Source organism: Culex quinquefasciatus, chromosome 3 (genome assembly GCF_015732765.1).
Source record: "Culex quinquefasciatus strain JHB chromosome 3, VPISU_Cqui_1.0_pri_paternal, whole genome shotgun sequence".
NCBI classification, from domain to species: domain Eukaryota; kingdom Metazoa; phylum Arthropoda; class Insecta; order Diptera; family Culicidae; genus Culex; species Culex quinquefasciatus.
The window spans coordinates 42,294,559-42,304,189 of NC_051863.1; the positions used below are offsets into that span (position 1 = coordinate 42,294,559).

Genomic DNA, 9,631 nt, shown 5'->3' on the forward strand with positions numbered 1-9,631 from the left:
CAAAAACATAACTTGAGCTGGTGGGTGGTTGATCTGCAAACGGGCGTCGATGATAGACTGCGCGAAATAAAAACAATGTTTTGCAAAAGCATTCATTTTCCCCAACAACACGTGTTCCTTGGGCATCGGCGTCGGTGTCAAGATTTGGAAGAGCTTTCGAGTTGAAAGGAGCTTCCCTACCTTCTTCGTGGCAAGCCGAACGCTCGTTGAGGTGGTGAGGTGGAGGTGTTCAAGCAATTGCAGCTATGACGGCAAGATTGATCGAAAAAGAAAATGGTTATAATTATTGTTAGGGTTAGTGTTTACATGCCAATTGAACTAAACGAACACTGGTCTTGGCCGGGTACAGCTGATAAGCCGTTGATTGCTGCAAATCATCTGGTCCGTGTTGATTTCGACTTGAAGTTTAACCGCCTTTTACATCATTTTGTAAACTTCATCTTTTATTGGTTTAGTGGTGAACATAAAATGATTGCTGGTTTGAAAATTGGTCTATGGTTTGTATCTTGGTGTTGAATATACTAAACAAATTGAGAAATTACTGATATTTGGTATTAATGGAATTTGTTTATAAAATTATTTTTATTGGGTCTTTCATGATACTGGGACCTAGTTACGCTTTTGTAATCACAGTTTTCTTAAAGTTAAGAGTAATCTTGTGTATAAATGCTGGTGGGAGGGGAGATTTATTTTTATAAGAAACATATAAATCCATGACCAATATTTATGATTTACCAACTAGCTTTTAAGGTAAACACTTTAAGGATAGTTTATAATTAGCTGAATACCTTTAACATGAATACAAATTGAAATGGATTTTTTTTTATATAATTTTAAAAATTCATTTAAATTTATACTTAGGAAATTAAACATTATTTTCCAAGCTTCAAAATCTTTTTCTAATGTTCTTATAATTTAGTTTTTGCAATTCCGTCTTGAAACTACTCAATTTTCCTGTCATTCTTGAACGACTAAATAGCCTACTTTTCTGTACCAAAAATAACAGAATCAAATAGCAACACTTTTCAAAATAAATGCTGAAAAGTTCTACTTTTCAGCACTCAAATGGGTTCTGAAAAGTTGAACTTTTCAGCACTTGTTTCGAAAAGTAACACTTTTCAACATTTTTTTGATTTCAACGATTTATTGACAAAATACATGAAAATTTTACTTAAAATTGGAATTGCAAAAAGTGTTGTATGGAACTCGTTGCAAAACTTGATTTTTTCAGCACTCTTCGTATTTATCCAACTCGGTGAACCTCCAACGATCGTTGGACAAATGTACGACTCGTGCTGAAAAAAATCTCTTTTTGCAACTTGTTGCATAAACTACTATTTCTGCACTTTCTCACAGATTTTTTTTATAACTTAGTTATCTGCTTAGAATTTTGATGAAAATTAATCAACCAATAATTTATCACAAATAAAGTAGTAAATCAATTTATGTTTTCAACACACACTTCACATTATACAGATGATTGATGACATAATTCCACGACTAAACCCGTATTCATTTATCCGAAAGCCATGAGATATTATTGAGCACAATTTTTGAAAACAATTTTAACAATTTTAATTTTTGTCATACTTTCCTTTGGCACCGCAGTAAAGACCGGAGCGACGGCGCCGGATCCCGAGCAGACGGAAAATAACTTGGGAATAACATTTTTTGATATTTAAAAATACTAAGCCAATAACATTTTATGTTATTTATAACAAGATTTGTTATTCGTCGTTATGATTTTTTTGTTATTGGATTGTTATTGTAATAACAGACTAATAATACTTTTAGTTATTCTTCGAATAAATCTTTGTTATTATTTTTTGTTATTTTAACAACTAATCCGATCATCCCAATAACAGTTGACGGTATTCTTCCATAACAAAAAATGTTATTCCCGAGTTGTTTTGGCTTTCAACCAATATCAGACCAATAACAAATTTCGTTATGATAACATAATTTGTTATTAAACTCTTATGCAAAAATGGATTTTTCAAGAAGATTCCATAACACCTTCTGTTATTTTAACAGTATTTGTTATTGAAATGGCATGAATTATGTTATTAACGTCTGCCCGGGATTCCCATATATACACTTAGAATTTGAGAGCGCCCACCGCGGGATTCGAACCAGCAACCACTGGATTGTGAGTCCAGTGCGCAGTCCGATTGATCCACACGGGAGGGATTAAAAATTGTTCATTTCTAAGAAATATCCTCAAACAACTGTAACGGTTTATGTCTCTCTCAACGTTCATAAAATAATACAATTATTTCATAAAACCGTCAACTTTGCGAATCGGTACATAGTCTACACTCAAAAGTTGTTAGTTTGGAAACCGATGTACAAGATATGTTTTGTGGGGACCTTCCTTATGACGAGTAAAGCCATTTTCTGTCATTGGTTCACCCATACAAGTGTCCATACAATTTATAAAAAAATACAAAATAGAGACGCGGAAAAAATTGCCGATTTTTAAATTAACATTTTTAATTAAAACTCAGTTACCCAAAATCCCAAAAACAAACATTTTTTTCTGAAAAGTCCTCCTCAATACCTACAACTTTGTGGAAGACACCAGTTTGATCCAAAAATTCATTCAAAAGTTACAGATTCTCGAACCATTTGTATGGATGAACTAATCACACAAAATGACATCTTTGGTTTCAAAATTCAAATAAAATCGATTCCGATTTTGTAATCATTACGGTGGCTCCAATTTTTTTAATAAACAAAATTTTAAATATTCTCAATTTAACCAGAACAGATACTTTCTAATAACATTAAGTCAACCCGGGCAGACGGTAATAACAAAATTCATGCCATTTCAATAACAAATACTGTTAAAATAACAGAAAGTGTTATGGAATCTTCTTGAAAATCCATTTTTGCATAAGGGTTGAATAACAGTTTATGTTATCATAACAAAATTTGTTATTGATCTAATATTGGTAGAAAGCCTAAAGAATTTGGGAATAACATTTTTTGTTATGGAAGAATACCTCCAACTGTAATTGGGATGATCGGATTAGTTGGTAAAATAACAAAAAATAATAATAAAGATTTGTTCGAAGAATAACTAAAGATGTTATAAGTCTGTTATTACAATAACAATCCAATAACAAAAAAATCATAACGGTGAATAACAAAACTTGCTATAAATAACATAAAATGTTATTGAACTAGTATTTTCAAATAACACAAAATGTTATTCCAAAGTTATTTCCGTCTGCTCGGGAAGTCTCTCAAAGTTTGGGATCGTTTGGTTTAAACCTGGCTTTCCAATTATAATTTTGCCAACCCGGGCAGACGGTAATAACAAAATTTATAATATTTCAATAACAAATCCTGTTAAAATAACAAAAAGTGTTATTATTTTATCCTGAAGTTCAATTTCAAGAAGAAAAAATAATAACAGTTTCTGATAAAATAACAAAATTTGGTATTGAAGTGATATTATATTGAAAATGTTTAATAACACGCTAATAAGAGGAAATGTTATACATTCCAAAAACTCTCCTAATAACAAAATTTGTTATTCGTTCGGTATACTGACATAGAAATAAAATTACTATAAATCGCCCAAATGGAAAAGTTTCAAAGTGTCCATAACACAATCTGTTATTATTTTTTCTTTTGTTAAATATGTTTAGATCTTTGGGATAATTTTGTCCAATATCATCGGGGCCATTATTTTGGCCATGAAATGGGGTCCTTAAGCTAAATTATTCTAAAAAGTTGAAATTTTGAAAGTTGATTTTTTTAATTATTTGATATACCCCCTAAGGGACTTTGTTTAAAATGGTTAGAACTATGGGATAATTTTGACCAATTTCGCCGGGGTCATTATTTTGGCCATGAAATGGGGTCCTTAAGCTAAAATTATTCTAAAAAGTTGAAATTTTGGAAGTTGATTTTTTTAATTATTTGATATACCCCCTAAGGGACTTAGCTAAAATTGGCTAGAACTATGGGATAATTTTAACCAATTTCGTCAGGGTCATTATTTTGGCCATGAAATGGAATCCTCAAGCTAAAATTATTCTGAAAAGTTAAAATTTCGAAAGCTGTTTTTTTTTAATTATTTGATATACCCTCTAAAGGACTTTGTTTAAAATGACTAGAACTATGGGATAATTTTGACCAATTTCGTCAGGGTCATTATTTTGGCCAAGAGATGGGGTCCTTAAGCTAAAATTATTCTTAAAAGTTGAAATTTTCAAAGTTGATTCTTTTAATTATTTGATATACCCCCTAAGAGATTTTACAAAAATTGGCTAAAACTGTGAAATAATTTTGACCAATTTCATCGGGGTCATTTATTTCACCATGAAATGGGGTTTCAAGCTGAAATTAATCCGATAAAATTAACTTTTGAGAGTTAATTTTTTTTAATTTTGTTATATTCCCAAAAGGAATTGATTTATTTATTGAGAATTTTTGAAGTGTGAATAACAAAAACTGTTATTATTTTCACAGAGCCAGGAAGTCGGAGCTGACGTTGAAGTTCGAGCTGGAGTGAGACCTCGGAGATTGCATCAGATTCAGCAAATTTTTAGCAACTTTTACTTGGAGTCGGAAACTTTGAAGTCGGGTATTTTTGGAGAGCTGAACGTCATATCCTGCATCCAGAGTCGGAGTTGTCTTCAAAGTATGGATTCAAAGTCGCTTGGAGGTACCCGACTCTGCAGCCCTGACTAGTACAGAAGAGATATGGCAACTGCAGGTTTATTTGCTAATTACAAATAAACCAAAACAATAACTTTTTTTGTTATGGAGACATACCAGTTCAATAACATTTTTTGTTATTATGCTGCTCCACCTCTCCGCACAAAATAACAAATCTTGTTATTCCTTCATGATTCCTTCTGTGTTATTGGTTTGTTATTGCAATAACAACATAATAACAGTTTAAGTTATTTTTCGAACAAATCTTTGTTATTGATTTTTGTTATTTTAACAACTAATCCGATCATTCCAATAACATATTTCGATCTTCTCACAATATCAAAAACTGACCTTCCCAAGTTATTTCCGTCTGCTCGGGAAACTATTAATTTGAAATTAAAATTTGTGAACCAATTTTAAATTGACAAAAAAAAACTGACTGACAATATTCAAATAAGGTCAATACTATTAACAACTGATCAACATTCAACTATTATTGATATACACCACTCACTCATGGACCGATCCACGAAGCCCAGTGGTAACGCTTCAGCCTCGTAAGCGATAGATCAGGGTTCAAATCCCGGCTCGGACCAACACAACTGGTGATCTTTTCCCTTCTGGAATCGATTACTTAGTAAAGGGAAGTTACAAGTTAGGGTATCGTCACAAACTGAACCTTATCACGACACCTTAGGGAGGCGACCTATGGAATGTTAACATTAACCTTAACATGTTAATATTAAGTTGAAAATGAAACTGCCACTGGATCCGCTTTGAAAATGCCGGCCCCGATACTCTTCAAGGGTGTTCCCTTCAGGAACTGGGAAAGATTTACTTTTCTTTACTCACTCATGCCAATTCCATAAAAAAAACAGGAAATCATAAATTTAATTATTTAAAAAATAAGGAGTAACTGTTGAAAACACCTTTCTATCCATTTTAAACTACACATTTTGCAACGATTATTGGCCCATTTGTGGTAAAATGATCAGATCAGATAAGACAAAACTTTTTTTTAAAAGTAATTTTGCAATATTGGCTTACTAAGCCATTAAAATGAAATCTACATTAAAGCGTGAAACGCTTCAACTTTTTAGCTAAAATAAAACTGAAATCAAATAAAAATTGGTGAGCAACAAAAGCACAACAAACCATCACCACCAAAAGACAGCTTTAACTGCCCGGTAAAAGCTTTCCTGTGAAACATAACACACCTGAACTTTCATGTACGCACAAGCTTTTTTTCGATTTTCGAACTCCGACTCGCCGTGATCTTTTTAATTTCAACATGAGCTTTTTTAAAACTGTCTGTAAGGAATCGGTTTCATTGTGCCAATTTGAGATTATAAAAATCAACTTAATCCACCTATGTGGTTGGTGCCTTCCTCACTTTTTACCAACATTTGGTGAATCTGATGGGTTTGGACACAAATTCCATCTTTTTCTCAATAAAAACTAACTTAATCCACCTATGTGGTTGGTGCCTTCCTCAGATTAGTGCGCTGACCACGGGGACGCGTTGTCTTGTTTTTGCATGCTTATTTTCATTTCTATTGTTTCGCTGTTTGTGTGCTTGGGTGCGTGGTTATTATAATTAAATAATGGCATCATTAGTGCGCTGACCACGGGGACGCGTTGTCTTGTTTTTGCATGCTCATTTTCATTTCTTTTGTGCCGCTGTTTGTGTGCTTGGGTGAGTGGTTATTATAATTAAATAATGGCATCATTAGTGCGCTGACCACGGGGACGCGTTGTCTTGTTTTTGCATGCTCATTTTCATTTCTATTGTTTCGCTGTTTGTGTGCTTGGGTGCGTGGTTATTATAATTAACCCCTTCCCGCCCAGAGCAAAATCGAGATTTTTTGCGGTTTTCCTTGCCATTTTCTACAGAATTGACCAAATTGAATGGAATTTGAATTGCACAGAAAAAAATATTCCTGTAAATTTACATTATTTATCATGTACCAAAAGGTATCATGATAAATGATGTATATTTACATTAGATTTATCGGAAATTTACATGTTTTTCATTGTAAACGATCCTTACCAAAATATTATGAAATCGTGTAAATTTCCAATGAAAATAATGTAAATTTTTCAAGCCAAAAATTTTTTTTGCTCCGTTGAATCTAGAATCTGATAGAATTTTCAGATTCTAAATGCAACGGAGCGATAAAAATATACATTCGATGACTAACGAGGTACTCACTCCTACCACTTTAGTACCAAAAAAAAATTCTAAATTTTGATATTAGCACTAGAGAACTTACTCACGAGTCTCCCTCTTTGCTGGCCAAAGGTGGGTATGGCGTTCTGAAGATTGAATACCTTTAGTAAAAAGGTTCACCAAGTACAGTAGGTTGCGGAGCTGGTAGAAAAACGACTTAATCAGGAGATGTGTAAGTGATGGCCTGTCAGCAGATCCGAGGGAAGGTTCGCGTAGAGTTCGACAATTCTAGAATTGGTTCGAGTCTTGGATGCACGGGATGAGCGGCGCTTTGGGCCGCCGAGGACATCGAGGTCACACTGAGCGTGTTGATCGGGTTGAAACCTGTGTGTAGTATAGAGGGCAAATTAGTTAAGATATTTAGAAACTTTCATAATTGGCCTAACTCACCTGTGGTTTGCAGAAAAACGTTACCGTCGAGATAGTCGGATTTATCTATTACAAGTTATAGGCTGTACAGCCATGGTCATTTGGTGGCAAAACTTCCAAGCCACGATCTAGTTTTCATAATATGTCGGATGGCGATTGCCCAGAACGCTTGTCCAGCTTCCACGTCAAATGTTCCATTGATCAGTGTATCATCTTCCCTTTTTGAAATCTCAAAAACGATTGTATGGATGACTGCGAAAGAAAAGATAATAACAATTTAATGTGCCAAAATTGGTATAATACTTTCAAGCAAGTAAAACATTCTTCAATACTATAAAATGCTAATCAAATTTCTTTTCTCGGAGTTCATACGTGTTTCGAGATGGACACGATCAAGGAAAAAGCCGCCCGGCCAAAACCGGGGGTGACCAGAAAAGGATGCTCGCGAACGGCCTCAATAACATGCTACTTGCAGGAGGAGTACGTCGCTTCCCGAAGGGCAAGATCACCGACCGGATGGCGCTGTACTATACATACTCAAGAGTCTAGCTAACTGCCGTTTACGTCGTTGATCTGTAAGGGTTCCGGAAATCGAAACCACAAGACGTTGAAGAAGGGAGGTGCTGATCTTACCGGTCTATGTCAGGACAACTGTCTCGTGCGACGCGTCTGTCCCTCGACAACTGTCCCGTGCGACGAGACTTGATAGCATACTCCCGCTCCGAGAAGGACAGCATCGTCGAGAAGGCGGAGAAGCGCAATGTGGACCAGAAAACGTTTAATGAGGAGCTCCTGAAGGCCAACAACGGTTACTCCGAGGCCAAGGTGACCCGTCGGTACCTCTAGTGAATGATCTCCTCTTAAACGTACCAGCTCCGCACCTTATGCAGTTCTAGAAAAGAGCTATTCTCATATTTTAATCCATTAATTAGTGGATAAACATCAAAACATTACTACTCACCGGCTATGACATCAAACGACCTTCCACAATTTCCGAAATTCCACAATCTTCCGTGCCTGTAGAAAAACTTATGGGAAAACATTTGTTAGGTAAAAACTGTTAAAATAACAAGATAATGTTTTTACCTCCGGCAAACCAGCATAAAAACTCCAAGCACCTGCATCTTTTACTCACCAGCCACCAAAATCCGATATGTTTATTTTGATGATTTTTGACGTTTCTCTCCGACGTCCGACCTGACGCAAACGAGGGATCCACCCGTCGCTGATTTTCAACCGGTGCAGCGCACAAAGTGCAGCACGTAGTTGCCTACCAAAAGGCGATTAAAATGCGTTCAATAAGTGCATCATCCGAAAACTTCTTGCTCCACTTCCCACCAAAGAATGAAATCTGTTTTGTTTTGTTCAGTTGTCAATTGCAAACTTAGTTCGAAATTGAATATTACATTTGTTTTAAAAATACATGACGCAAGTTTACATTAGATTCATAAATTACATTATTTCCGCGATTTCAGATTGACAAAAACAAAGTTGATTTACATCAAAATCGTTAATTACATTCGATTTTAAATTACATGATCGCTTTTTCCATGAGATTTAACCGTTTACATCACATTTAAAAAATCCATTAGCTGAATTTACATGTGAAACGTAGTTTACATGTAGTGTATGTTTACATATTTTTTTCTGTGTGGTGGCAGTAAACATCTTAAATAACACTGTGCAGGAAGAATGAGATCATTTCATTTATTAGTTTTCTAGAAATTTCTATTTTTAGTGAAAAATTAGTGGTGCTCTGGTGCAACCATGGGCGTTAGAGGGTTAAATTATGGCATCATTAGTGCGCTGACCACGGGGACGCGTTGTCTTGTTTTTGCATGCTCATTTTCATTTCTTTTGTGCCGCTGTTTGTGTGCTTGGGTGAGTGGTTATTATAATTAAATAATGGCATCATTAGTGCGCTGACCACGGGGACGCGTTGTCTTGTTTTTGCATGCTCATTTTCATTTCTTTTGTGCCGCTGTTTGTGTGCTTGGGTGAGTGGTTATTATAATTAAATAATGGCATCATTAGTGCGCTGACCACGGGGACGCGTTGTCTTGTTTTTGCATGCTCATTTTCATTTCTATTGTTTCGCTGTTTGTGTGCTTGGGTGCGTGGTTATTATAATTAAATAATGGCATCATTAGTGCGCTGACCACGGGGACGCGTTGTCTTGTTTTTGCATGCTCATTTTCATTTCTTTTGTGCCGCTGTTTGTGTGCTTGGGTGAGTGGTTATTATAATTAAATAATGGCATCATTAGTGCGCTGACCACGGGAACGCGCTGTCTTGTTTTTGCATGCTCATTTTCATTTCTGTGTGCCGCTGTTTGTGTGCTGGGGTGCTTGTTTATTATAT

General features: G+C 35.2%; 1 long non-coding RNA gene across 3 annotated transcripts; it reads right to left on the minus strand.

Moving 5' to 3' along the window:
• Nucleotides 1-7,064: 7,064 nt before the first annotated feature.
• LOC119770268 lies at nucleotides 7,065-8,392 on the minus strand. 3 transcript variants are annotated; one of them, XR_005278741.1, is made up of 5 exons: nucleotides 8,357-8,392; nucleotides 8,232-8,298; nucleotides 7,904-8,162; nucleotides 7,292-7,522; nucleotides 7,065-7,225 (listed from the first exon to the last, which is right to left on the minus strand). It is a non-coding gene; the product is annotated as an uncharacterized LOC119770268 (long non-coding RNA). The 3 variants fall into 3 exon arrangements; XR_005278739.1 differs by having other exon boundaries at nucleotides 7,904-8,173; XR_005278740.1 differs by lacking the exon at nucleotides 7,904-8,162.
• Between the last annotated feature and the right edge of the window lie 1,239 nt (nucleotides 8,393-9,631).